At 38.8% G+C, this 26,371-nt stretch overlaps 1 long non-coding RNA gene across 1 annotated transcript; it reads left to right on the forward strand.

The window, feature by feature from the left end:
* Positions 1 to 12,581: 12,581 nt before the first annotated feature.
* Positions 12,582 to 13,945, forward strand: LOC311603149. Its single transcript, XR_014780971.1, has 3 exons — positions 12,582 to 12,643; positions 12,952 to 13,087; positions 13,812 to 13,945. It is a non-coding gene; the product is annotated as an uncharacterized lncRNA (long non-coding RNA).
* Positions 13,946 to 26,371: the final 12,426 nt, after the last annotated feature.

The raw sequence follows: 26,371 nt of genomic DNA on the forward strand, positions 1-26,371 counted from the left end.
TTTCCCTGGGAGGAGTGAGCCTTGGTTAGCAAGGGGCTCCTGCTGAGATTGGAGGCTGCTGAGATCGGTGTGTGTGTGTGTGTGTGTGTGTGTGTGTGTGTGTGTGTGTCTGTCTGTCTGTCTGTCTGTTTGTTTGTATTCATGTCATGTGTTTTTAGGAGTCTATGAAATCCAGAAGGGGTACTGGATCTTCTGTAGCTGCAGTTAGACACTTGTGAGACACCTGACGTGGGTGCTGGGAACTGAATTCCACTTCCTAGAGCATCATCAAGCGCTTGTAACTATTGCACCAGTGTTCCTCTGGTCCTCAGTGTTTTGTTTTGTTTTGTTTTGTTTTGATCTTACCAATTCTTTTTACATTGGCAATGATCTTTATTTGCACCTTGCTTTCACATATGACTATCAGGGATATTAAACTAGAGATTGTATGTGGCCTGGTATTTTTCTTGCTCCCTGACGTTTAAAAGTCTTATGTAATTAAAGCAAAATCATGGAAAACTAGTTTTTTAGATTGGATCTGAACTGCCCTCTTCCTCTTACATATTGAAGGCCTGTTCCCCTGCTGGTGACACTCTTGGAAGTATTGGAGACTTTAGGAGGTAAAGCCTAGTTGAAGGAAGTGCACCCCACGCCACTCATTCTTTCCCTTTCCTTAGCTTCTAGATCACTCCCTGCCATGAGGTTATGGGTCATCAAAAGTCCAGAAACAGAAGGAAAATGCATCAGATGCCCAGCAATTTGTGAACCAAAGTGACTTTTCCTTTCGTTAAGTTGATTTTCTCAGATATTTGTACTGTGATGTTAACCTGAACATCACGCCCAATGTTTATACTATAGTATTTTCTAAGACACTGATGTAAGTCTTCTGAGTTTATACATTCATGCATAGAACTGTGGTTAAAACCGTTGGTCTTCCATTGGGATTATGTACCTTAGAACTCTGTATATTCACTATGTATGTCAAATGCATGTTTAGTACTTTTAAGTAGGATTCTGATGATGATGACGATGATGATGATGATGATGAAGAAGAAGAAGATGAAGATGATGAAGATGATGTGTGTGTGTTTGTGTGTATGTATGTTTTAGACATGATTCCCCTCTGTCATCAATAATCACCCCCACTTTTCCTTCCAAAATGTGATTTGTGTTGTGACTTTGTCACCCTGTCATTCTTACATAATGTTTTTCTTGTCTTTCTCTGTAGCACTGTCAGATCCAACTGTTACCAACTCCTGACTAGGCAAAAGGCCATTGTGTTGTGGTACAATAAAAGGTATTAAGATATCTTTTAAAGGAAAAAAGTCTTTTTTTTCCAGGCACTCTGGGGTGAGGAAAGGAGGGGGAGGATGTGTGCCCAGAATAGAGGTCTTGCAGCAGCAGCGGCAGCAGCAGCAGCACGTCCTTGTAGATTAGGTTTCTTTAACTGGAGTGACAAAGGTGTGGGCTTGGACAGGATTTCTGAGCCACAGAATTGGATGCGTTACTGCTATGCAGTACTGAGCAAACCCATAATGTTTTCCAGCTTTACCTCACTTCTGTATAAAAGAGTCTGGTTGTATGCCACAGAGTCCACTGCATTGCAAAATTAATTCTGTTATTTCAGAAGTAGCTCTTTAGACAAGGAGTTGAACATCTGTTACCTATTGACTCATTTATTGGATCAGGAATTACTTAAGTTCCTTTATAAAGCATGAATTAATAGGATGAGACAAGATTCACTAACATTATCTCTTATATTCACATTTAACAATCCTAAATCACTAGAAAATATAAATACTGAAAATTTCAGCATTCATTAGTGGACTGTATATGTGTTTTTAAGTTCCACAAAGAAAACCATACAATCATGTATTATATATAATGATATTTTTATATCTCAGAAAATCCATTAGAAATAAACACTTCTAGAGTCATTACAATTAAGCTCATGTAAAATGCCCCACACTATGGAGGAAAGTTCACTGATTTCTGCTACAACGGGCTATTCTTGCCGGCGTCCTCTCTGTGTTCTACGAAGGTTTACCTTTGGCTTGGTCTTCCTTAGAACAATCCTTCCTTTCATTGTATCTGCCAGTTTAAAGGGTTTTCAGTAAAGCTGGATGCCCTAAAATGAGTGTTACCAGTAATTGTTACCCAGTGACGCTCACTTTATCACCGGGAATAAAACAGAAATATGATCTGCTTAACCCTGATTCTATTTTTTTTACATGTTGCCTAGCTTCCGCCATCAACACAAGCGGAGCAGCTGAAAGTTAGGGGACCTCGCTGCTTGTCTTCAAATCCCTTTGCACTTAAGCAGCGGGTGTGAAAACAGAAACGTAAGGAACAGAGCGTGTGTGATATATCAATCAAAGTGCGGAGGGGGTTTGCTGTGAAACAATGAGATCCTTGTAGCTCCTGCTACTGCTTCATGCAGCGAATGTCTGAAGAGGACCGAACATTCAATGGCAAAAACAGTCGCAGGGAAATAGACCCTTCATTCAGGTCCTGGCCTCAAGGTTTACTGGGTGAAATAAAAAAGAAGTATCTTAAGAGCTTGAAATATGGGTCTGAGATTGTGTGTATAACAAATACATGGGAATAAGTTTGTTCATATTGTTACCTCTTTTTCTACAACTCTGGCTTCTCTTCTTTTCCAGTTAAAATTATTAACCAGTCATGGTGTTATATAGAGAATGTGGTGGCAGAAATACTGTGGTCAAGGCATACTTCCTAAGGATTGTAACTTAACCGCTTTTGTTGGCTCTGAGCCCCCAGATATGATTATGGTGACGAGGTAAAAGTCATACAGCCCCACACAACTAAACACTAATACCGAAGTGTAATCCAGGACAGTGTGGCAGTGAGCTATATGACTGATGATATTGGTGGAAATTATAATGATTTTCTATTCCATTAATCTAGGTGTTTTATATAGTAATTTGCAGATGTAATACTAAAGAGTTTATCTTGTTTAATCCAGGAACTGTTGAAACTAGACAGAAGTAGCATTATGGTCAATAGAAAAATCTTTAGTTCTATAGATCTTTATAACTCCTGGGTGTTCCCAGATTTTCTTCTGTCTTTATGTACCTACTCCCCCAGCAGGTCTTGTTTGCATTTTTAGAAAAGCATCTCCACTGTGGTAAAATCTTTAATATTACCTGATGTTGAAAAATACCATTGCTAGGCAAGTTCCTTAGAAAGTGCTGCAGAGAATCACAAGACATCTATTACCTCAATGCTGACTGTGTTTAGTGTGCTAGGTACCATGTGCTGACCATATCCTTTGCCTACCAAGCTGTGCAAGTATGGGTCAGAATGTACCACTCTTCATGATCAGCTAGAGTTGAGAATGCATCTTCTTGGCATAGTCTTCACAACTTAAGCTATCAAACTTGTTTACAGAAGCCCCAGCTCTCCTTACTGCCACACTGAAATCCCCCCTGAGGAATTTCATACAAATCACTGCAGTACTTCCACTAGCTGAGTGTGGGGGCCCATTCCTCTAATCCTGGGACCCCAGAGGCAAGGTAGGTAGCTATCCTTGAGTTTGAGAATATCCTGGTATGCATAGAAAAGTCCAGGCCAATCAGGGATACATAATCAAATCCTGATAGACAGATAGAAGATAGATAGATAGATAGATAGATAGATAGATAGATAGATAGATAGAGCAATCGTGACTTCCATCCTTTCATCCACCATTCCTATTCAAGAATTTCATACACATTATTATATAACATTTCCATTTATCTGGTCTGTAGTGCTTCCCACATCCTTCTCATGATGATGACCACGCCCAGAACTGTTACATTTTCTTTTACACAGTAGGTTTCCTTTTCCATTCTGTGGCTGTTCAGCCTTTTCCTTACCTGTACTCTCTGTTCCTTCTTGGTCTTTCCAGTGTCCCTGTCTTGCTGGTCTCCATAGTTTAGTTGCAAAGAAAGCACTGCGTTAACTGTTCTCCTCTTCTTACAGAGCATATGAACTCAGAGAGTTATCTAACTAATGGTAAACGTATGGGTATCATTTAAAGTAATTTTAGAAAGAAATTTACGGTTACTGGAGTGTGTGTGTGTGTGTGTGTGTCTGTGTGTTTGTGTGTGTCTGTGTGTGTGTGTGTTTGTGTGTGTGTTTGTATGTGTGTGTGTGTTTGTGTGTGTCTCTGTGTGTGTGTGTGTTTGTGTGTGTCTCTGTGTGTGTGTGTGTGTGTTTGTGTGTGTGTGTTTGTGTGTGTCTCTGTGTGTGTGTGTCTGTGTGTGTGTGTGTGTCTGTGTGTGTGTGTTTGTGTGTGTGTGTTTGTGTGTGTGTGTGTGTGTGTTTGTGTGTGTGTGTGTGTGTATGCTGGCCACATATATGGAGGTCAGAGGGCAGTTTGTAGAGTAGGTTCTCTCCTCCCACTTTTACGTAGGTTCTTAGGATTGAAATCAGATCTCCTGGCTTTACCTATGCAGAGCCATGTTCTACACTTCATATAAACTAACTCTTATTCCTCTTGGGCTTGTTTTTTGGGAGAAGACGAGACAATTTAAAACCAGTCATGTTGTTCTCTGAGTATCTATCACTTATATTTTAATAATGATATATGAGTTTCTGAGCATTATTAAGACTGTAAGAAAAACTCTGAGGTTGGAAGAGTATTGTGTATACTATAAGCAAAGAACTAAAAGTAATCACATTTTTATCATCTGGAGAGTAGAGATTAATATTAATTGATGTTTGTTTCTACAAAATTAAGAGTAAGATACATTTATGTGAATTTGAGAATGTATCCATTTAAACAAATGTATGTATAAGCTGTTTTGATACAGCATTCAGAAAACAAGTAAAATTTTTAATTTATTTTCAAATATTGCATCTATTATAATCTTATACAAGGGAATTTTTAAAAATTTGTTTCTTTTCCAATGGTGCAGGCACTAAGGCTGACAATTAACAAATGGGACCTCATGAAACTGAAAATTTTTCTGTAAGGCAAAGGACATTATCATTTGGACAAAATGGTAGTGTCAGGATAAAAAAAGATTTTTACCAACTCTAAATCTGTCATAAGGTTAATATCTAAAATATATAAAGAACTCAAGAAAGTAGACATCAACAAACCAAATAATCTAATTAAAAATGAAGGGAATTCTTAACAGAGAAATCTCAAATGGTTGAGAAGCACTTAAAGAAATGTTCATTATCCTTAGCTATCAAGGAAATGAAAATCAAAATAATTGAGATCCATCCTATACCTGTCATAATGGCTACGATAAAAACCACAAGTAACAGCTCATGTTGGTGAGGGTGTGGAGCAAATGGAACACTCCTCCATTGCTGGTGGGTATGAAAACTCGTACAGCCACTTTGGAAATAAATATGGTCATTTACTAGAAAATTGAGAATCGATCTACATAAAAACCCATCTATACCACTCCTGGGCATCTACCCAAAGGATGGTCCAGTCAATCACAAGGACACTTGTTCGACTGTGTTCATCAGTTTTATTTGTAATAATCAGAGACTGAAAACAACCTCAATAGCCTTCAACCAGAGAATGGATAAAGAAACTGCGGTAAACCAGGTGCAGTGGTGCGCGCCTATGAGCCCAGCACTTGGCGGTGGGAGCAGAAATAGGTGGATCTCTGTGAGTTTGAGGTCAGCCTGGTATACAAAGCGAGTCCAGACAGCCAGGGCTATGCAGAGAAACCCTGCCACATTTACACAAAGGAGTATTACTCAGCAGTTTAAAAAGTCATGAAAATTTCAGGCAAATGTACAGAACTAGAAAAAAAAAATCGTGCATGAGGTAATGTATAAGTGGATACTAACTGTAAAACAAAGGATAATTGTGCTACAAACCATAGACACAGAGAGGCTAAGTAACAAGAAGGGTTTAAGCAGAGATACAAGAATCCCCAGGGAGGCAGGTGGGCACTGGAACAGGAGGGATCAGATGTGGGGAGGATGGTGGAAGAGAGTTACTGAGAGAGACGACTTCAGTTGGGGGACATGTCAGGGATGAGCTAGAAACCTAGTGCAGTGAAAACTCGCAGGAATCTACGAGGGTAACCCCAGCTAAGACTCCTAGTAATGGGGGATATGAATCCTGACTTGGCCGTCTCTTATAACCAGGCAAGACTTCCACTGGGGTGACTGGGACACCAACGTAGCCACAAAAGCTTTTACTTCTAATTTGTCCTGCCTGCAAGATGTGTTGGGGGAAAAGGTGGCACAGAAATTGTGCCAGTGGCCAACCAATTACTGGTCCAGCTTGAGAGACCCTTCATGAGAGGATCCAATCCCTGACATTGCCTGGAGGGCCAGGAACCAGAGGCTGGATAGCCCAGAGACATAGGATAGAACCAAATATGACCAGGGAAAAACAGAGCCAATGAAATGATTCTTAAGTACATTCTGATATCCTGAGTCTAGCATAACTTCAATCAGAGAGGCTTAACCCAGCAACTGATGGAAACAGGTGAGATCAACAGCCAAACATGAGGGAGGTGCTTAGACAATCCTGTGGAAGAACAGGGAAGAATTATAGGATCAGCCAGAAGGGTCAAGGACACCACAAGAAAACCCACAGAATTAACTAACCTGGGCTCACAGTGGCTCATCGAGACTGAAGTGGCAATCAGGGAGTCTGTGTGGTCCTCTAAATCAATGTAATAGCTGTGTAGCTTGGTGTTCTTGTGGAACTCCTAACAGCGGGATCAGGGGCTGCCTCTGACTCTTCTGCCTGCTTTTGGAACCGTCTCCTCCTACTTGGTTGCCTAGTCTAGCCTTAATATGAGGGGAAGCGCCTAGTCTTACGGCATCTTGATATGTGCTGGGTATTCCTGGAAGGCTAGCCCTTTTCTGAAGGGAAATGGAGAGGAGTGGATGGGAGGGGCTGTGGGGGACAAGGACTGAAAAAGGAGGAGGGAAGGTAAACTGTGCTCGGGATATAATATATGACAGAATTTTTAAAAATTTAATTGTTATTTTACTTCTACTACTACTACTATTATTATTAATAATCATCATTATTGTTATCACGGGTGTTTTGAGACAGGATTTTTTTTTTGTAGATTTGGCTGTCTTGGACTCACTCTGTAGACCAGGCTGTCCTCAAGCTTACAGAGATCCGCCTGCCTTTGCCTCTCTGAGTACTGGGATTATAGGCCTGCACTACCGCACCTGGCTATTTACCTTTATTTTTGTATTTGGCTTTATTACAACAGATTCTTCTTGTCCTTGTCAAATTTCAATTTTTCTGTAATATTTTTATGTATTACATATCATAGCATGTAGTTACAAAATTAATATTTGATACATTATAGCATTAGAATAGAGCAGTTGTGACTAGCATATTATACTATTATAGTGGTAATGGTAGTAAAGAATATAAAATATGTGTCTGTTCTCATGTACCTTGTTGGTCTTTCACTGTGAATTATGCATGTATCTGTGATCTCCTGGACTTGAGTTCTTTCAGGTATATGTTCTGACTCACTATATAGGCAGCATGAATATTTCTAAATTTTTGTTTCTTTAAAAAAATTTTTTTGCTGCCGTAGTCACAGCAACTAACAAATGTAAAAATGTGGAGAGCTGCGAGGTGCCACGTCTTAACAAGGCGCAGGCTTCCGCCATCCCGACAGCGAGCGCTCTCGAAGATAAACAAGTCCTTATATGGCAAAAGGCTGTGAAAGGGTAACTGGTGATCTGATGACACGCAGTCCTGCTCTGACGGGGACCTATGAGGAGGTGGCACCTGGCATGAGCTGATTGGCCCTTGAGTTGTACTTAAGCTTGGCCCTTCCCTTCTTCGGGGCCATTCCCACTGAGCTTAATCCTGAGTAAAGATCTCGAGAAGAAGTCTGGTTGTTGGTGTCTTATTTCCGCTGGACGGTGAGGCACCGACATAAAAATAGAGTACTTATCAGAGAAACGAATACAAACAATGTGGTACTCAAACAAATGGGTTAACTCAAAGTTATGTAAAATTTGGATTCTGTCAATATGACATCACAGATAGAACTTGTAAATACATCATGGTAAGTGAAACAAGCCAGAGGCAGAAAGATAACTATCTTTAAATTTTTTTTAATTTCTTATTTTTTAAGATTTATTTATTATTATGTATACAGTGTTCTGCCTGCATGTACACCTGCAGGCCAGAAGAGGGCATCAGATCACACTTCAGACGGTAGTGAACAGCCATGTGGTTGCTAGGAATTAAACTCAGGACCTCAGGATGAGCAGCCAGTGCTCTTAACCTCTGAGCCATCTCTCCAGGCCCAAAATTTTGTCTCCTAAAGTGCCTCCCTAGTAGACAGGTTCCTTTAAGTAGTCATAATTTTTCTCCCTGGGCAAAATGTTCTATGTCACATGTTTAAAACCCTAGATGAAGGCAGCTTCTCTATAGCAGGACAAGGACATTTATATGTTGTTAATTCCATGGAGTGTTATACTATGAATGATCGCATATATTTTATAATTGCATTCTTTCATTCTTCAATAATTTACTTAATAGCATCCTTCATAGTTATTCCCAATTCAGACTTCACCAGTGAACAAAAAGGCAGAATTTTTTTCATGGAGTTCTTTTTTGATATAGTCTTATTTTTCCAAGCAATGTCTCCAAAGAGTGAATGTCTGCCCCAAATATTTTTTAATTTAACTATATATACTATCATTATAACATAAGAAAGTAGAGAATATAAATGTATAAAAATATATTACATATGATATATGTTTTCCTCTGTTTTTGTAACTGTTTATAGATATGCAGATGTCCAGTCACTACTATGAAGGCTAATATCAAGTTTTTATTGACTAATTACTATAAATAAGTAAACATTGATTATGCTAACCAAGGTGGAAAGTCAAAATTATTCACTCATTCCTTTTTATTGCTAACATTACTTTTATTTTATTTTTATTTGCTATTAGGCATCTTTCACTTTTAAGATTCCACTAAGAATCATACATTAAGGTGAGAGCATTTCACTGGGTGTAAATTTTCTTGTTTCTAGTTACTGATTAGTTACAAGGAGGTTAGAAAATAATTATTTGATGGCCTTGTACTTAATGAGCTTAGTAAATAATTTTGTTACAAAACTATGTTTCACTAAGAGTAGTGACAGATTGCATGGCTTAGTTGGAGTCTTTTTAACTCTCTCAAAGAGTCTATTGCTGGAAAATGATATAGAACCCACCACAGAGGCAGTGGACCAACAAGATACTTCCTCCTAGAGTTACCAGCTCCAAACAGTGGCGCTCCGCGGGGAGTTGTTGATGGCCATTGTGTCAAAGTTCTCATTTCTACTCTTCATTGACAGGGAGCTGGCACACATCACAGCTGTGTCAGGAAATGTGTTTTTAACATTTGAGAGGTGAGAAGGGAGTCAGGAAGGAGACTTGGGGACCTTTTAAGTGATTACACAACTTCAGCCAGATCCTTATTCTATAGAGACAGTCACAGTGAGTTGTTAAGTAGGAAAATCTGGCTCCACTGCTTCCTACTCCCCAAGGAGCTTAGCATTTCATCTCCCTTCACCTGATAGCAATAATGTGCTTCACCTGCCCTTAGCTTTATGAAGTAGATATTTAATGAAATAAATAACTGAATTTATGTAGTCATTTATTCAGATAGTCATCCAAACAGACAGAGCATCATAATTACTATGTCAAATCATTTCATTTTCCTTTCATTAGCCCAATAGACAAACTTTGCTTGTATCATTTCTCCCAATGTTAGCATAGCAATGTGGGGAAAAAAAAGAACTGAAGTTATAATGCTGCTAAAGTTGGGCATCATTGCTGTCGTATGTAAGTTCCTTAAATATTAATTCACTTCAGAATTAGGCTAGGCCTCTGCTTTTTATGTCATGATAGGTGAGTATTTCTTAGCGAAGTGCTAAGAGGTCGGTAATATCATATTCCCTTCCCATGCTGTGCTTAGGGTGTAAGTAAGAAGTGTATGTGGGGGCAACAGCAGTGTTTTATAACAGGGTTGCTGCTGGCTCTGCCCGTTTCGGGCTTATGGAAACCGTCAGTACCCATGATCCTGGTTAATCACAACTAGTTGGAAAACTCTCTTCCCTAGCAACTATTGAAGACAAACTACAATAGAACAGCTTGTAATGTTGATGAAAGGCTTAAGAATGTGTCAGAGTATGGCTGCAATTTAGCATGAGCAGCCAAATTTGGGTTTTAGGACAAAATAAAATGAGAAGTATTCATGTTTGCTATCTGCTCACTTAGAATAGTAATGGAGCACCTGGACTTTTGAGGTCCTCCATGACTCCCATAGTGGTTGGGTTCTTCACTGTTCCCCAAATCTAAGGCCAATACCCTGCTCTGTGTTTTGACCCAATGTCCCATTCTCATTGCAGAGTGCTATGTTTATATTTGCAACTACTGAAATACAGATGTGCAACACTGAGCCTCATGCCTGGGTTTCTCCTGGCTCCAGTTATTTCTCTCTCTATTTACCATGCCACAAATAACTTCAAGTTTTAGGAAACATATTTTTTCCCCGTGACAGATTCCACTAACAGTAAAAACACTGCTGTTACAAAAAGTTTTTTGTACCAGGGAGAAGTGGGATTTTGTGGACCCCTTTCAGCTTAGGCAGAGGAGAGATACACAGACACATTTGGGTTGTAGATGCAGCCCCGTGGTAAAATGTACTTGGCTTGTATGAGATTCTGGGTTCAATCCTGGCTTGTTTTCTCAATCCCCCAAATTAATGTGTATTGCCTAGAAGACACTTTTCTTTTATGTGAATCACATATGTGTGGAGCTCAGCATGACTTCTTGCTGCTAAATCCACTGAACTGTGCTAGAAGAGATTATTATGTCTTCATCTTTCTGATAGGTAGTAGTTTTGCTAAGAAGTGGAAACATTGAGTGTCTGTAAAGAACACTTCTAACATTACATAATTTTGTTTACCTAAAGGTAACAATAGGTAAATATCCAGGCATTATTATTGAACCTGTTTAGGCACTATGACTTAATATATAAAAGACCCAGGATACTACAATGGTACAGAGTAAATACTATGTAACCACAGGTGTTAGTGTCATTTTTGTTTATTTTACTTTGATACTATAATAGCTAGACTGCTACAATCATTAGAGAAAATAGTTTTTATCTTAATGTAGTATACAAACACAGTGGAGTTTAAATCATTCACAAAGTTAAAAAACTATGCCATTTACTCCTATCTTTGATGGAGATAATCATTTCAAGCAAAATAAGGCACATTCTTGAAGACACATATCATGTTCTCTCTGATATGTGTTGTACATACATATATATGCACATAAGTATATATGAAAACACACATATGACATCAAAGTAGAGCAAGAAGTTCTCTCTCTCTCTCTCTCTCTCTCTCTCTCTCTCTCTCTCTCTCTGTGTGTGTGTGTGTGTGTGTGTGTGTGTGTGTGTGTGTGTGTGTGTAAGCAAGTCAAAGGAAAATTGTGTGAGGAAAGAGCAAAGCAACTGCAGGTTGGATTGTGTATCAGAAGGCTGTATAAAAGCAAGGTACAATGATTTATGTATGAAAACATCATAAAGAGACCTATTATTTCTCATGATAACTGAAAATTCAATAAAAAGAAATGTATTTCTTTCTGAAATGGTCTTGTTCCAGAAGAACTCAAGGTAGTAACTAGTGTCACCTCTAACACCTCCCCTTCCTGATGGTGATCTACACAACAAGAAACAGCTTCTAAGAATTCTCTGTATCACGCTTCAAGTACTATATTGCTATTTATCTTCACATGGACTTTCTCATAGAGGCTTTTGAGAGGTGGTTTGTGTCTTTCAAAGCTTGCAAGTGGTCATGGGAGAGCCATGGGCCTGCTTTAAGCCAGCAGCTCCATCCGTTACAATGCCCATTCAAGTACAAACAGCACAGAAAGCAACAATGGCACAAGTGGGCCGATGTGAAGGTTTTATTTGTGTCCATGGCAATTTGACGGGTTTGTTGATGACAACAAATGCAGTCTAGATTCTAAGCCTGCATCTCTAAGTATCTCTTCCAGAATGAGTTTGTGTCAGGCATTGGACTACTCAGTTTTGTTTTTTAAGAAGAGGATAGAATTACTCACCCAAATCAAGAAGAGACAGAGAAGCGATGTGGGGATTGTAGGCATTGAAAAAACAAAACAAAACAAACAAACAAACAAACAAAAAATACTTCCCCTTATGGGGCGGCCTTTCCAGACCATGGAGGAAGAGGATACAGGCACTCCAGATGAGACTTGATAGGTTGAGGTCAGATGATAGGGTAGGAGGGTTTCCCCTTTCTGAGGACTAGGGGAGGGAGTAGGGGAGAGGGAGGAGGAGACTGGAAGGCAATGAGGGAGGGGGCTACAATTGGGATGTAAAGTGAGCAAATTAAAAATAAAAAGAAATAGTTTAATTTCAGATATTAGCCTCAAACAAATGAACAACGATATCATACTTTAAACATCAGCAATAGTTATTTTTAACTTGTCTTAGATTAAAATAGTTAATATCCATTAAAATGTATTCTTTAATGATGACACTTCCAGTAGTATTTGAAAATGTGTACATTTGTGTTTGTTTCAAGATCTTGGACTACATTCTGTTGGAGTCAATCAACTAAGATTCTACATCTCAAAAGAGTTTCAGAATGCACATTATGAGGTAGCAACACATGAAAGCAGATAAGTCTGATTGTGGTTAAGGTCTTCTTCTTTCTTCTTCTTCTTTTCTTTTCTTCTTTTCTTCTTCATTCTTCTTTTCTTCTTCCTCTTCTTCTTCTTCCTCCTCCTCCTCCTCCTCCTTTCCTCTCCCTCCTGCTCCTCCCATCCCTTCTCACTTTCTTTCTTTTTTCTTTAGCTCTGCTTTGGTTTTGAGTAGGGTCTAATAATGTACTCTAAAATTATACACACAAAAATAAAAACCTGATATTTATATGGAATTTTATTGTTGTTTTTTTAATGTTGTTACAGCTTATCTTACTTAAGCATCACAGCAACTTTATGTAAAGTTTGCTGAGAATTTAGGATTTCTGAGCCATTATGTGTCATGGCCTAGCACACTCAGCTAGAAGGAGACAGAATGGAAATGTGGACTTTCCAATTTCAGGTATCTTTTTATCCCCAATATCAATACAGTTTCCTCAGAGGCAAAAAGACATTACCCCTCAGATTCAGATATGACCAAGCTCATGCTCAATGTGTTCTATCTGTCAATGGCAAAACCTATACAGTGAAATAGATAATAAAGCATATAGTCTCTTCTCCCAGACAGTCCTTATAACCATTCCTTACCCCAATTCCCCAAACCACAAACCTTCACATTCAACTTTAATAGGCAAACACTCTTTTTAATTGATTTGAGCACTTTTTGGATCAAATGTCATCATGCGTTATGAAAAATAAATTTATGTGTTTTCTAAAACTCAGAGTAGATTTGATTCTTTCTACGTGATGTTCTCTTATATATAAAAAAATAAATTCTCAAATATATTTTGGCAAAGTAGTAGAGGTGTGATTTGAATTATAATAGAGCTGGCCAAACTAGACATCACTGGAAATTAAGTCCAATTCAATATGTTTATAATTTAGAGAAAACAGTGTTATCTGATCCCACTCACCTACTTCTTGGAATTAGTTTACTTGTTGGTACTGATTATTAAGAACTGAACTCTTTAAATTAGAGAAAAGTCTACTCTGTTGCCTTTGCATTTTGCACATTTATTTCCATGGGCCCATCTGCATGGTTTTGTCAGCTAGAAGCAATGAGATGACTGGCAGGAGTCATGCCCACTGTGCTTTCTGCTTATTTGCCTTTCTGTGTCTGCCTTTAGGCTGTGGTGCTGTAAATGAGCTGTGAAAACAACATCCAATGACTCTCCTCATGCTGCTGCTCTTTGCTCAAAAAGGTTTCAGTACTGGTTTGACCTTTGGCTCCACACTGCTTCACAGGGCTCTGAATGATCCAGCAGGCTTGTCTCTGCCCCATATGAACATATCATACACATCATTTTCTATTCACATATTTGCCTCCTTGATGTAAACTGTCTAAAGAGAAAGGCGCTGTTTTGATGGAACTTTAACCTACAGATAACAGAAGGTGTTGCTACATACAACTTATTTATTGGTTTGGAGATTATAAGTGAACAAATCAAATGAGTTGAGAGACCATACCCACTCTGCCAGTTCCTACTGTTTTCCCTGTTCGTGATCGTAGGACTCCATTAAGATGGAGAATATTATAATCTGTGAGACAATTGCAAGAGTTCATGAGACTCTGCCTTTGAAAGGTTTAACACTGTGAGGTGCTCTTCAAATGATCATGGCATTTCAACTTTGTATACATTTTACTGCCTGTGAGCATTCATCTTCATTTTTTCTTCTCTAGGAGAGGACTGCGTAAGTTCCAGAGCAGCATAACTAGCCTTTATACTTCAATTCCTTTTCATGAATTATATATATCTAAACAAACCATTAGAAGCAAAACCAGATATCAATTCCTTACTTTATATTCTTTAGCATAATCTGTCCCTATGATTTACATGGCATTCCCAGCTTCTATCTAGCTGTGATATCTGTGCATCTAAGCCTTTTATACATTTACACTCAGCATCTGTTCACTTACTGCAGTCTTCAATCTGACTTCATCAAGATCTACCTATTCAAGATGTACCCACAAAATGTAGGGGGGATTCCCTAGAAGAAGTGATGCTCTTTCACATGGCAGTGCCTTTGCACCCTACTACACTGGCTCAGCTAATAAGCTTACAACTAGAATCCTATTCAAAATACTCCCTCTTTTTCTTGTAAAGGTTTCTTGTCATTACCATCCTAACAGCATAAATGTATATACATAGTAGATAAATAACTTGTGATTATTGCCTGTGTATTATTTTATGAGCTAAATAATGAATTTCTTGTGTGGCATGATTGTCGAGTCCCTGCAACTAGTTGGCATTATTTGTTCCCTACAAATTTGATTAATATTTCTGAAATAAATTATTGTACAAATCTTGGAAATAATAATTTTTAGAGTGCATTAAATCCTACAATATTCTTCTAGTAGAATTTATTTCATCATTCTCTCTCTGGAAAAATTTGGGGGCATTCTCAATCACTTTATGTAGAGTTGTAGTTCGGTCTAAATATTTGCCTTATGTAATTTTTCAAGAAATGTAAATATTGCAACATGAGATTTTCAATAAATAGTATCATAACTTTTAACTTAAATCAGGATGAACAAAACAGTAATTCTGTAAGGTTATTTGCAGGCATATGTTTCACTTACATAGCCAAAACCTGAAACACTCAGTTATCTGCATAAAATGTTTTCTAATTTGTATGCATAGGTAACTTTAATTTATAACACTACTACAACAGGACGCTAACTAGTATTAGCACTATCAAGCTCACTGCTAATGCAAGAGATTCTCACGGTATCAATGTGACTTTATTTGATCTAATGGCCATGGGGAAAGTTAGGGCAGATAGTTAGTAACACTGAGGTTTGGCAAAGAGAAGAGAAGCTATTTTTTCACACGGCTAATGGAAGCATAGACCATGCAGTTGCTCTCAAAAGCCATCTTACAGATATTAGTAAAATTGAGTCTTTTTTGGCAGGGTTATTCTTGTTGAGGGCTGAAGCTTCTCTGATGGATGCAAAATATACAAGAAATGTAGTGGATGCCGGCTCCGGAGCACAGCATGAGATTTAGAAACAAAGGAACCAAAGACATGCATGCTGGGTGTAAATCATGAAAACACAGTATCAGGTTAAAAAAGCAAGAAATAAAATATAAAATATGCTTATACCTTCTAATTATGCTTTTCTTACCAATCCACTAACGAGATATAAGATTATGATTTATCTTGCCGAGGTCGCAGAGTGGAAACTATTAATTTTATCCATAACAAAAATAATTATATAGTGTTCCCAGACTACAACTGTGTTCTTAGGAAGCTGGACATGTCAATAAATTTGTTAGAAGAAAAGAAATGAGAAATGGTTATCCTCTAAGGTATGGCTGTGAGGTGATAGGATTGCTGTCCTTGCTTAGCAGTCAATGCTGGCTTTGATAGATTGTTCCATAGAATAAGACCGCTTTTTTTCCTTGCTGAGGAAGATTTTTGAGGATAAAAGAATTAAAAGAGCAAAAGGAAAAGAAAAACAAAATAAAACAAAAAGCAAAGCTGGATGCAGTGGCTCACAGCTGTGATCCCAGCACTCGGGGCGGGGGGCAGGGGTGGGCAGCGGCAGACAGTTCTCTGTGAGATTGAGTCCAGCCTGGTCTTCAAATGAGTCCAGGACAGCCAGGGGTACACAGAAAAACCCTGTCTCAAAAACAAAACAAAACAAAACAAAAAGGGGAGAGGAGTCAATTATTGCTACTCTCACTATTCTACCAAAGAACTCCTATAGCTGATAAACACGTTCGTCAGAGTGGCTGGCTACAAAATTAATTCACACACACAGAAAATATCAGTAGCCCTTCTGTATACAAATTACAAACTGGCTGAAAAAGAGATTAGGGAAACTACACCCTTCACAATAGCCACAAAAAATGTAAAACATCTTGCTGTAACTCTAACCAAGCAAGTCAAAGACCTGTCTGATGAGAACTTGAAATGCCTGAAGAAAGAAACTGAAGAAGAGGTCAGGAGGTGGAAAGATGTTCCATGCTCATGGATCCATTGGTAGGATCAACACTTACCAAAAACAATTTACACATTCAATGCAATTACCATAAAAATACAAACACAATTCTTACAAACATTGAAAGAACAATTCTAAACATCACACGGGGAAAAAAACAAAATAGCTAAAACAATCCTATACAATAAAAGAACTTCTGGGTAGCCTGCTATCTATCCTTCCTCTGAGTGCCACCAGGTCTCCCCATCCAGGGGACATGGTCAAATATGGGGCACCAGAGTTCTTGTGAAAGTCAGACCCCACTCTCTATTCAACTGTGGAGAATGTCCTGTCCATTGGCTAGCTCTGGGTAGGGGTTTGAAGTTTACTGCATGTATTGTCCTTGGCTGGTGCCATAGTTTGAGCAGGCTACCAAGAAGAGACTTGATACCCTATGAGCATATACAGGGGGAGGAGGTCCCCCTCAGTCACAGTCATAGGGGAGGGGAGTAAGGGGAAAATGGGAGGGAGGAATGGGAGGATACAAGGGATGGGATAACCATTGAGATGTAATATGAATAAATTAATAAAATATAAAAAAAAACAAAAAAAGAACTTCTGGAGGTATCTCCATCCCTGACTTCAAACCAGTAGTAATAAAAACTGGATAATACTGACATAGAAATAGAAATAGACTGGTTGATCAATGGAATTGATCACCCAGAAATAAATTCACACACCTATAGACACTTGATTATTGACAAAGGAGCCAAAAACATTAAATGGAAAAAAGAAAGCATCATCAACAAATAGTGCTGGTCTAACTGGATTTCTATATGCCAAAAAATGCCAATAGACCCATATTTATCACCTTGCACAAAGCTCATGTCCAAGTGGATTAAAGCCCTCAACATAAAACCAGATACACTAAGTCTGTTAGAGGAGAAAGAGCAGAAGAGCCTTGAACTCATTGGCACAGGAGACAACTTTCTGAACAGAACACCAACAGCTCAGGCTTTAAGAACAACAAGTAATAAATGGGACCTCTTAAAACTGAAAAGCTTCTGTAAAGCCAAGGACACTGTCAATAGAACAAAATGCCAATCTACATTGGGAAAAGATCTGCACCAGTCCTACATCTGAAAATGGGTAATATCCAAATATATAAAGAAGCCAAAAATTAGAGACCAACAAACAAAGCAATCCAGTTAAAAATGGGGTATAGAGCTAAGCAGAGAACTCTCAATGGAGGAATCTCAAGTGGCCTAAAGCACTTAAAGAAATGATCAATATCTTTAGTCATTGGGGAAATGAAAATCAAAATGTCTCTGAGAGTCCATCTTATACTTGTAAGAGTGGCTAAGATCAAGAACTCAAGTGGCAGCACATGCTGGTAAGGATGTGTATAAAGGGGAACACTCTTCCATTGATGGTGGGAGGGCAGACAACCACTTTGGAAATCAATCTCAGAAAATTAGGAATAGCTCTACCTCAAGACCCACTAATGAACGTATACACAAAAGATGCTGTACCATACAAGAATACTTGCCCAGCTGTGTTCATAGAAGCTTTATTCATAATAGCCAGAATCTGTAAACATCCCTCAACCAAAGAAGGGATAATGAAACTGCGGTACATTTATCTAGTGGTATACTATTCAGCTATTAAAATCAAGGAATACTTGAAATTTGCCAGCAAATGGATGGAACTAGAAAATATCATCCTGAGTAAAGTACCCCAGGCCCAGAAAGACACACATATTATGTACTCATTTATAAGTGGTTAGCCATATAGGATGAGATAAACATACTGCAATGCACAGATCCAAAGAAGATAAGAAACATGGAGGACCTAAGGAAGGATGCTTAAATCTCACTCATAAGGGGAAATAGAATAGACATAGGAAGAGGTTGAAGAGAGGGAACAAGGTAGGAGAGAGAGAGTGCAGGGAGAAATCAGAGTGGAGACCAGAAGTGGGAAGAGCAGGGATGGGACAGCAGAGGGCCTGTAGAGAGAAGAGAAACCATGGGCAGGGGAATTGCTGTGACAATCTGTAAACCTAAGACATGGTAGGCTTCTGTAAGGTTATGGGAGTGACTCTGGCTGAGACTCCTAGTAGCAGGGGTCATGGAGACTGAAGAAGCCGCCCTCTAATTAGACAGGACTCCTAATGGAGGGAAAGGAACACCAACCCACCCACAAAAAACTTCAACACAAAATTTACCCTGCTTACAAGATGTGCAGAGATAAAGATAGAGCAGAGATTGCAGGAATGCCCAACCCATGCCTGGCCCAACCTGAGATCCACACCAAGGGAGAGAGCCAACCCCTGACACTATTAATAGTACTCTGCTATGCTTGCAGACAGGAGCCTAGCATAGCTGTCCTTTGGGAGACTCCACCCAGCAGAGTTTTGGTGCTGAGACTCACAATCAAACAATGGGTGAACCATAGAGACTCTTGTGGCAGTTTGGGGAAGAAAAAAAGACCTGGGGCAGGGAGGACAGGAGCTCCACAAAAAGACCAACAGAACCAACTAACTAGGGTCCAGAGCTGCTTGTGAAGACTGAAGCACCAACCAAAGGCCATGCATGGACTGTACCTAGGCCCCCTACACAGATTTAGCAGATGAGCTGTTCAGGCTCCATGTGGGTCCCTTAGTAAGGGCAGCTGGGATCTCTCTGACATGGACTCTATTGCTTGCTTTTTGATCACTCCCCCGCCACCCCCTCCCATGTCAGGGCTGCCTCACCAAGCCCCAGTGGAAGAGGATATGTTTAGTCATGATGTGACTTGATGTGCTGGCGTGGGTTGGCAGTGGGGATGGGGGTGGGGAGGGTGCTTTCCTTTTCTGAGGAGTAGGGGAGGAGAAATAGGGAGAATAGGAAGGGAGGGAGGATGGGGCTGAGAGGAGAGAAGGGAAGGGGCCACAATCGGGATGTAAAGTTAATAAATAAATTAATTGAAATAAGGCAATTACAAAATATTTAAGGTCTTTCTTTTTTTTTAACAAGCTCAAAATATTTTTAAAACTTTAATAGTTTTATATGCCTAACAGCTTTCTGTTCAATCTGGAGATGGAAATCAGCACTGACTCTGTCCTTTAAACCCATAAAGATAATCTGGAAGCAAACGTAAAGCATAGTGCATGGAGAACTCTTCAAAGCAGAAAAGCCGGTGCACATGTGATTTTTGTGGACAAATCTAGAAGTTTTTAGGGCTCGGTGTGCCTTGCCCTTCATGGTCTTCCAGTTGGAAGCGGCATGCCTCTCTTCTGGTAGTCTGTTTCACGTGCTCATCTCCCTCCTAAATGTCACTGAAATTGATGCCTTTTATCTCACTGTGCCTTCTGTGTTCCATCTCCTCTCTGGTTCAGATCAGCTGTCTTTTTGCTTTATAGTCCTCTTGCTCCAGCCCTGTGCTTAGTGGCTCTTTTAAATCTGTCACTGACTTGCTGAAGATAAGCTCTCCTGCCTTCCCTGGACATCTGGACTCCTGGGAATTATGTTGCCGACCCTTCCCAAGACAATCTAACACTCATTTACTTCTTTCTGTACTGGCAGGCAAAACATGCTTTAAATGAGATAAGAAACCCCCCCCTCTGAAACCGCTCTAGGAAAAGGAGGGCTTGTGCTGTGTTTGCTCTTCTTGTTGTTAGTCCATCTGCTCACAGAGTTTACATGAACACATTCTACAGAGTGGCGTAGAGCCCCATCATCCAGGGAAGAATCCTAGAGCTTAAAAGGCCAGTGAACGCAATGAATGAATGAGTATTTTCAGAAAGTGCGGTAATGATTTCACTTTGAAGTATAAAACACTAATTAAGTAGTAACAGAAACCTTAATTTATTAGGATGGAGTTCAATCTATGTATTTATGTATCCGTCACCTATCTTTCTATTATTTTACTTTATCCTAATTCTTTGTAGGAAAAAGTCTGTAAAGATTACAGAGGCAGATACTTAAAATTCCCTCTTCTCAAAAATACACCTAGGATATCAAACAACACTATTGATGTACTAGTACCTCCCACCCAACACTGTTGCATTTGCAATGAAGAATGCCACAGGTATTTCACCTGAAAATTTACTCTAGTGTAGCTAAGTCAGGGTCTTAACTCTGAGTTCATCTAACTACAGACCTATAAAATGGGAGTCTGATGTTAGAAAGACCCACTGAGTTCTTTACTAAGTTCCGTGCTAGTGTTGCTTTATAATGAACTTAGACTAAAGATACAGACATAATCACGATGGAATGCCTTTGTTATTACTATAGTTTTGAAGTATAAATAACAAAATTGGGAATCAAGCCAGTAACTAGTTATATTTTGGCCATTTTCTGGTTCCCTTTAGGGATAAATAAGGTATTATTTTATGCAGTATGGTTCTCTATAACCTAAATGAGGAGATCTATTTTCAACCACTTGTTTAGACAAAGAGACAAAGCTAGTAAATTTCAGATTTCTTTGTAGAAAGTCTCTGTAAGTGAAACTAATGAATCTTGATTCAATAAACTTGAATGAATGTGCATTTTGTCACAGTTGAGTGATCTCAGCACTCTGAAGTCAGATGTGCTTTCAAAATGCTTGCATAAATGTAAATTCTAAATTATGATCATTTTTAGGGTATTTATCTGTCTCCTGGTGGTTGTTGCTACTTTGCCCATTTTTATGTGCTTTGGACAGAGAAGGAAGTACAATGCTTGCATTCCTGTGGTTGCTATAGTAATGAGAAGAAAAAACCTGCAGCTATGAGTGTAGACTTGAGGAGCAAGGCTTAGGTCATTTCAGCCCTGGAGACTTAGTAAATACTAACTGCGAAGAGGAAAGCTCTTGTTCTTACTCTATAATAGCTTTTTAAAAAAAACAAGAGCCAGAAGTCATATTGAGATAAATGGTGACGCATTATTACTGCTCCTTAATTGCATTCCATGGGGGGTGGGCAGGGGGTAGGATGCTGAAATGTTAGCTAAACTTCTAATCAGTGGAATCTTTTCCCACAATTTAATGAATTCTCTGGCAACAGCTGATATTCTATGATGGGGAAGTAAAATACCCAGTTGCTGGATTACATAAAAGTTGGATATTTTCTTAGAGAGCGGAGACCCATTCTTTTTCAGGCATTCCTGCACTAAATATCCCATTGAATAAACATTTCGCTGATAGACCACTTCTCTGGACAGTTGTGTAGCATCTGCAGACTCACCTCAGTGAAATCTCCATATTTTACAAAGCCCAAACCCCTGTGAAGACCCCCAAATAACCAAGTAACCAAGAGTGAAATCTCAGTTGCTGCTCAAGTACTAGCTCTTTCATTGTTTTTATAACTAGTTTTGTTATTCTTTGGTGATGTGATATGGTGCAGTTTTCTGATTGGTGGTCAGGAGTTAGGAGTTGAAGGTGAAATCAACTGTCCAAAAGACTACAAGAGCAGCTGAATGCAAGACAGCTCGACAGCCATGTAAGACAGGCAATGAGCAGGTTTCCATCAGCGCCTACTTATCCATGGCCACTGTGTTAGGGATTATGGTATAATGGGATACAGAATAATATTCCTTCCTACTTAGAAAACATTCATAGAGATATTGAGGTTATATTACTACACATGGTACACTATATATAAATGTTGTCCTGGCTGGTTTTATGTCAACTTGACACAAGGTAGAGTCATCCGAAAACAGGGAACTTCAATTTAGAAAATGTCTTTATAAAATCCACACATAGGGCATTTTCTTAATTAGTTACTGATGGGGGAGGGCCCAGCCAATTGTGGGTGTTTCCATCCGTGGCCTGGTGATTCTAGGTCTATAAGAAAGCAGGCTGAACAAGCCACCAGGAAGAAGCCAGTAAAGAGCACCCCTCCATGGCCTCTGTATCAGCTCCTGCCTCCAGATTATGCCTTGTTCCTGTCCTGTCTTCCCCCAATGATGATCAGTGCTATGGAAGTGTAAGTTTAGTTGCACCAATAGAAACCCTCAAACATGTGTACACATGCTATACACATATATAATAGTTATACATGCATATGTAGCTTTACCATGACCCAGGCGTGTAGGGAGAGCTTTAGAAATGTGGGAAGAGGAAAGAACTGGATTGAAGCAGCACCGAAGCATCCTGATAGGGGAATCTAGAGCTAGATTAAGCCTGAATGCTGTCATTTCCTTCCTATATAATTCAACCTGTATCATTTAATGTCATTTTGTCTCTTTCCTTGTTTGTACACTCTGATAGGTGCACAGCGGATGTTAGGAGGCTGTGCTTAGAAAATTTGAGATTAAATGAACACCTATTGGTCTATTAACAACCTTCTTGACTTACAGCAACTTCTGTATTTATGGAAGGCACCGCTGTGATAAATATCAGGATAGTGTTACTTCTACTCCAGTAATTTGCCTGATACTCAGGCTCTTGGCATTAATCGGCAATGGTTTAGAAATGCTGGCCATTTTAGAAGTACTATAATGACCATCCTTTTGGATCCAGTGTGTTGAATACTTAACAATAGTTTAAAAAGGAAACATCCCTACTTTCACAATCTCAGGTCAGAATATATAGTTATTTGAAGCAGTTCGTCTAGATTTTGTGGGGCAATTGATGATGATTATATTGAGAGTTTCAGTTAGAAAAAGAAACTCATTTTTATTTATGTCCAAAATGTCTTCTTAAAAGTGACTCATCCTTTCTATTTGGTGGTCATAAACCTTTTGTTATATGATGGTGTCAAGCTGATACTCACTAAAGAAAATGTATGCATCATATCGAAATATCCTTCAAACCAGAGAATCCATACCCATCCTTTGGATGTGTGTCATTCAGTAAGGGGAGGTATATGTATATGTACACAATCATATACTTTATATTGCTAGTTTCTCACCTTTATTAGTAGTACCAGTGGGCAAAAGACTTGTGTTAACTCTATGTATGGGCCAAGGACACTGTTCTTCCCCTCCTGTGTCAACCCTGCTAGGGATCTGATGTAGACGTATATTCACTAGTAGCCTTAGGCATTATGGATTAAGCAATAAAGACACGATACATAGTGTACTAAGGAATTTTCCCAATTCCAAGGTTCAATAAAGCTTAGTAATGTTATTGCCATTCAAAATTTAGTACTTCATCTTTAGTGTTTGATTTTAGCTGATTTTGGAGATCTTTATGTCACACGTAATTGATTCCATAAATTCAGTGTACAGGCATCTAACTTTAATGTTAGAACACAGATCTACTTCCCTTTGCAAGAACTTCAATAACTCCTAATTGTTTGTTGGGAAAATTCCAAGTCTGCTGGAATTCCTGCTCTCTGATGGGATCCCAGCTCCTCATTATTGATTTATTTCTAAATTCATGACCTTCAACTGAAAGGAAAGAAAGTACTAGAAATGCCCCCAAACTACTCCAGTTTTGCCAACAAGGGCTTTACAGTCACTATAAATTCGTCCACTTCTTTTGAATTAATACTACTGATAGGAGTTGAGCATCACCAGCGGTTGTTAAACTTGATAGCAAACGGTCAACTTTCATTTACAGCTCAGCTGCTTGAGCCACATATCTTTCCCTCCCAATTAGCCCAACAATTCTTGTTGTGCTACCATTTTAAATTAATTTTTACTTTTATATACACATTTATATTATTACACATATATAAAATAAACCACATAGAGCAAGAAGAACCATGAAACAATCAGGACTTAAAGTAATGTTACATTCATAGTGTTTTGGCTATTTGTATTTGGCAACCCTGAAGAAAATATTTTCCTATCTTGGTGAGTCTAAAATTCTGAATGTAAGTCAATATCTATCATATCTCATCTCTATCAACTTAAAACATCTATATAGACCTAAAAACATCTTAACTCCTAAAAAACTAAGCTTAATTGTGAAACCACTACCATTTTAAAGCAGAAATCTGTCTGCTGCTAATGTTCACCTGTTCATCTAAGGTCAATGATGATTTTTAATTTTCAGGGGTTCGGCATTCTTCTACTATTATTTGGAGAACTGAGTGCTTTTCATTCTATTAGAAGAAGCTAAGTGTCACCTGTGTGGACCTGATCTCAAAAGTGATATATTCTTCTGAACCTTTTACAGCTTCTATCAAACTACTTTTCCACATTTGAGATAGTCAGTTGCCCTCCCCTCAGAATGTTTTTTTTTTTTAATTTTTAAAAGATAAATAAATCTTACATGCTGACTTGCAATTGTCTGTCTTCGTGGATCAAATGTAGAAATACCCAAAAGCATGCAGTTTCTTCTGAAGCCATGGGTTATTTTCCATACTTGATAATCAACCCTTAAGCAGGGAGATGTGGTGCTTTTGGTAGCTGTAGTTCTCAGCCCCAAGCTGAAGAAGCATTAGTCCATCAATCATTCCTATAGTCCTCAGTCACTGGACAGTTCTGTATACTAGTAAAAATGGCAGACCTTTTGATAAGAAATATGAAGCCATGCACTCATGGGATAAGTAAACAAGTACTTAACAATATATTTCCTGAGTACGCCTAACTCATCTTAGGAAAATTCTTTGGGCTCCTTTGTAATAGTTCATCAGTGGTGCATAGACATATTTTCAGTGGAAAAGGCCAGGAAGGAATTACATTTAGACAGAGTAGCCCTATTCAGAGAGTGATGAGGCTAGTAGGTACCCGGGTTCCTCTCATGATCATGGATGCTCTCAGCTTGTTCATCTTTAAGGTGTGAGTGGTATAATCTTTGCCTCTTGGGGAGGTTATAAATTAAGTCCATTAATAAGGGTTTAACATAATGAATTTCTAAATCATCTTAGTCATGCTTGTTGTATACAAATGATAAATAGAGGCTTAGCAGCAGAAGTGGAAGGGAGGCTGTGTGAGGTCTCCTTGCACTGAAATGTTAACTAATGAGACTCAACAGAGGAAAAGGATGGGAGAAGAATGGTTAGGCCAAGCCTACTCCAACATTCCCACTCCTGTTCTGATGTGTTTCTAGGCTTACCATTCAGAGATTTCATTTTTTAAAATAATCCTTCTGATATAAACCAAAGCCTGACTTAAAAAAAAAAAACTTACAAGAGGATCATTTTGCAAAGTATTTTGACGGCTGAGGAAAGGTTATCTTATGTGAAATTTTAGGCCTTTTCATTTTATGTTTGAGCACATTAGTGGTTACAAAACCTGAAATGGACACGTTTACCGGCAAAGCAGAATAAGTGGTTGCTGCTTTCAGGCAGATGGAGGAATTTACTTCATATCTAAATATGAGCTTTGTTTATTTTTATCAGATTACCAACTCCACAAATTGGATTAATGTGTAACTGTAAGTGCGGCAGGCATGAAGCTTCATAGAAGGGATTTTATTTCTAACTTTTCAATCTTAGTGGGTTATTTAAAATTTGAGCCTCTGATATAGGGCAACAGCGTTCTTTACTCTGCTTCCAATAGCAGTGGTGGATAAAATGGTGACATATCTATGGTACACTACTTGCAGGGATGTTGTCCATTGATTTAACATACTGGCATTTTGTAGGTAAAAGGCAGAGAAGTTAAAACTGCCACTGAGGGTTTGTAAAAAAATAGTCAGATGATGCTGAAGAAGTTTCAGAGTCTGCATTCCAAAGCCCATGTGATCAGACACATTCAGGGTCACATTTGGACACCTTAACTGAGGTCAATTTGGCACTCAAGGTCAATGATTCCTAGGGTCTGTGCCATCAGTTGCCTTTCGGAGTGAATAGAAAGTTGAGTTCACTGCCTGTGTAATTTCTTCCCTTAGTTTCCTGTTAGGTATTCA

Source organism: Acomys minous, assembly GCF_964271855.1.
Source record: "Acomys minous genome assembly, chromosome: 8".
NCBI lineage: Eukaryota > Metazoa > Chordata > Mammalia > Rodentia > Muridae > Acomys > Acomys minous.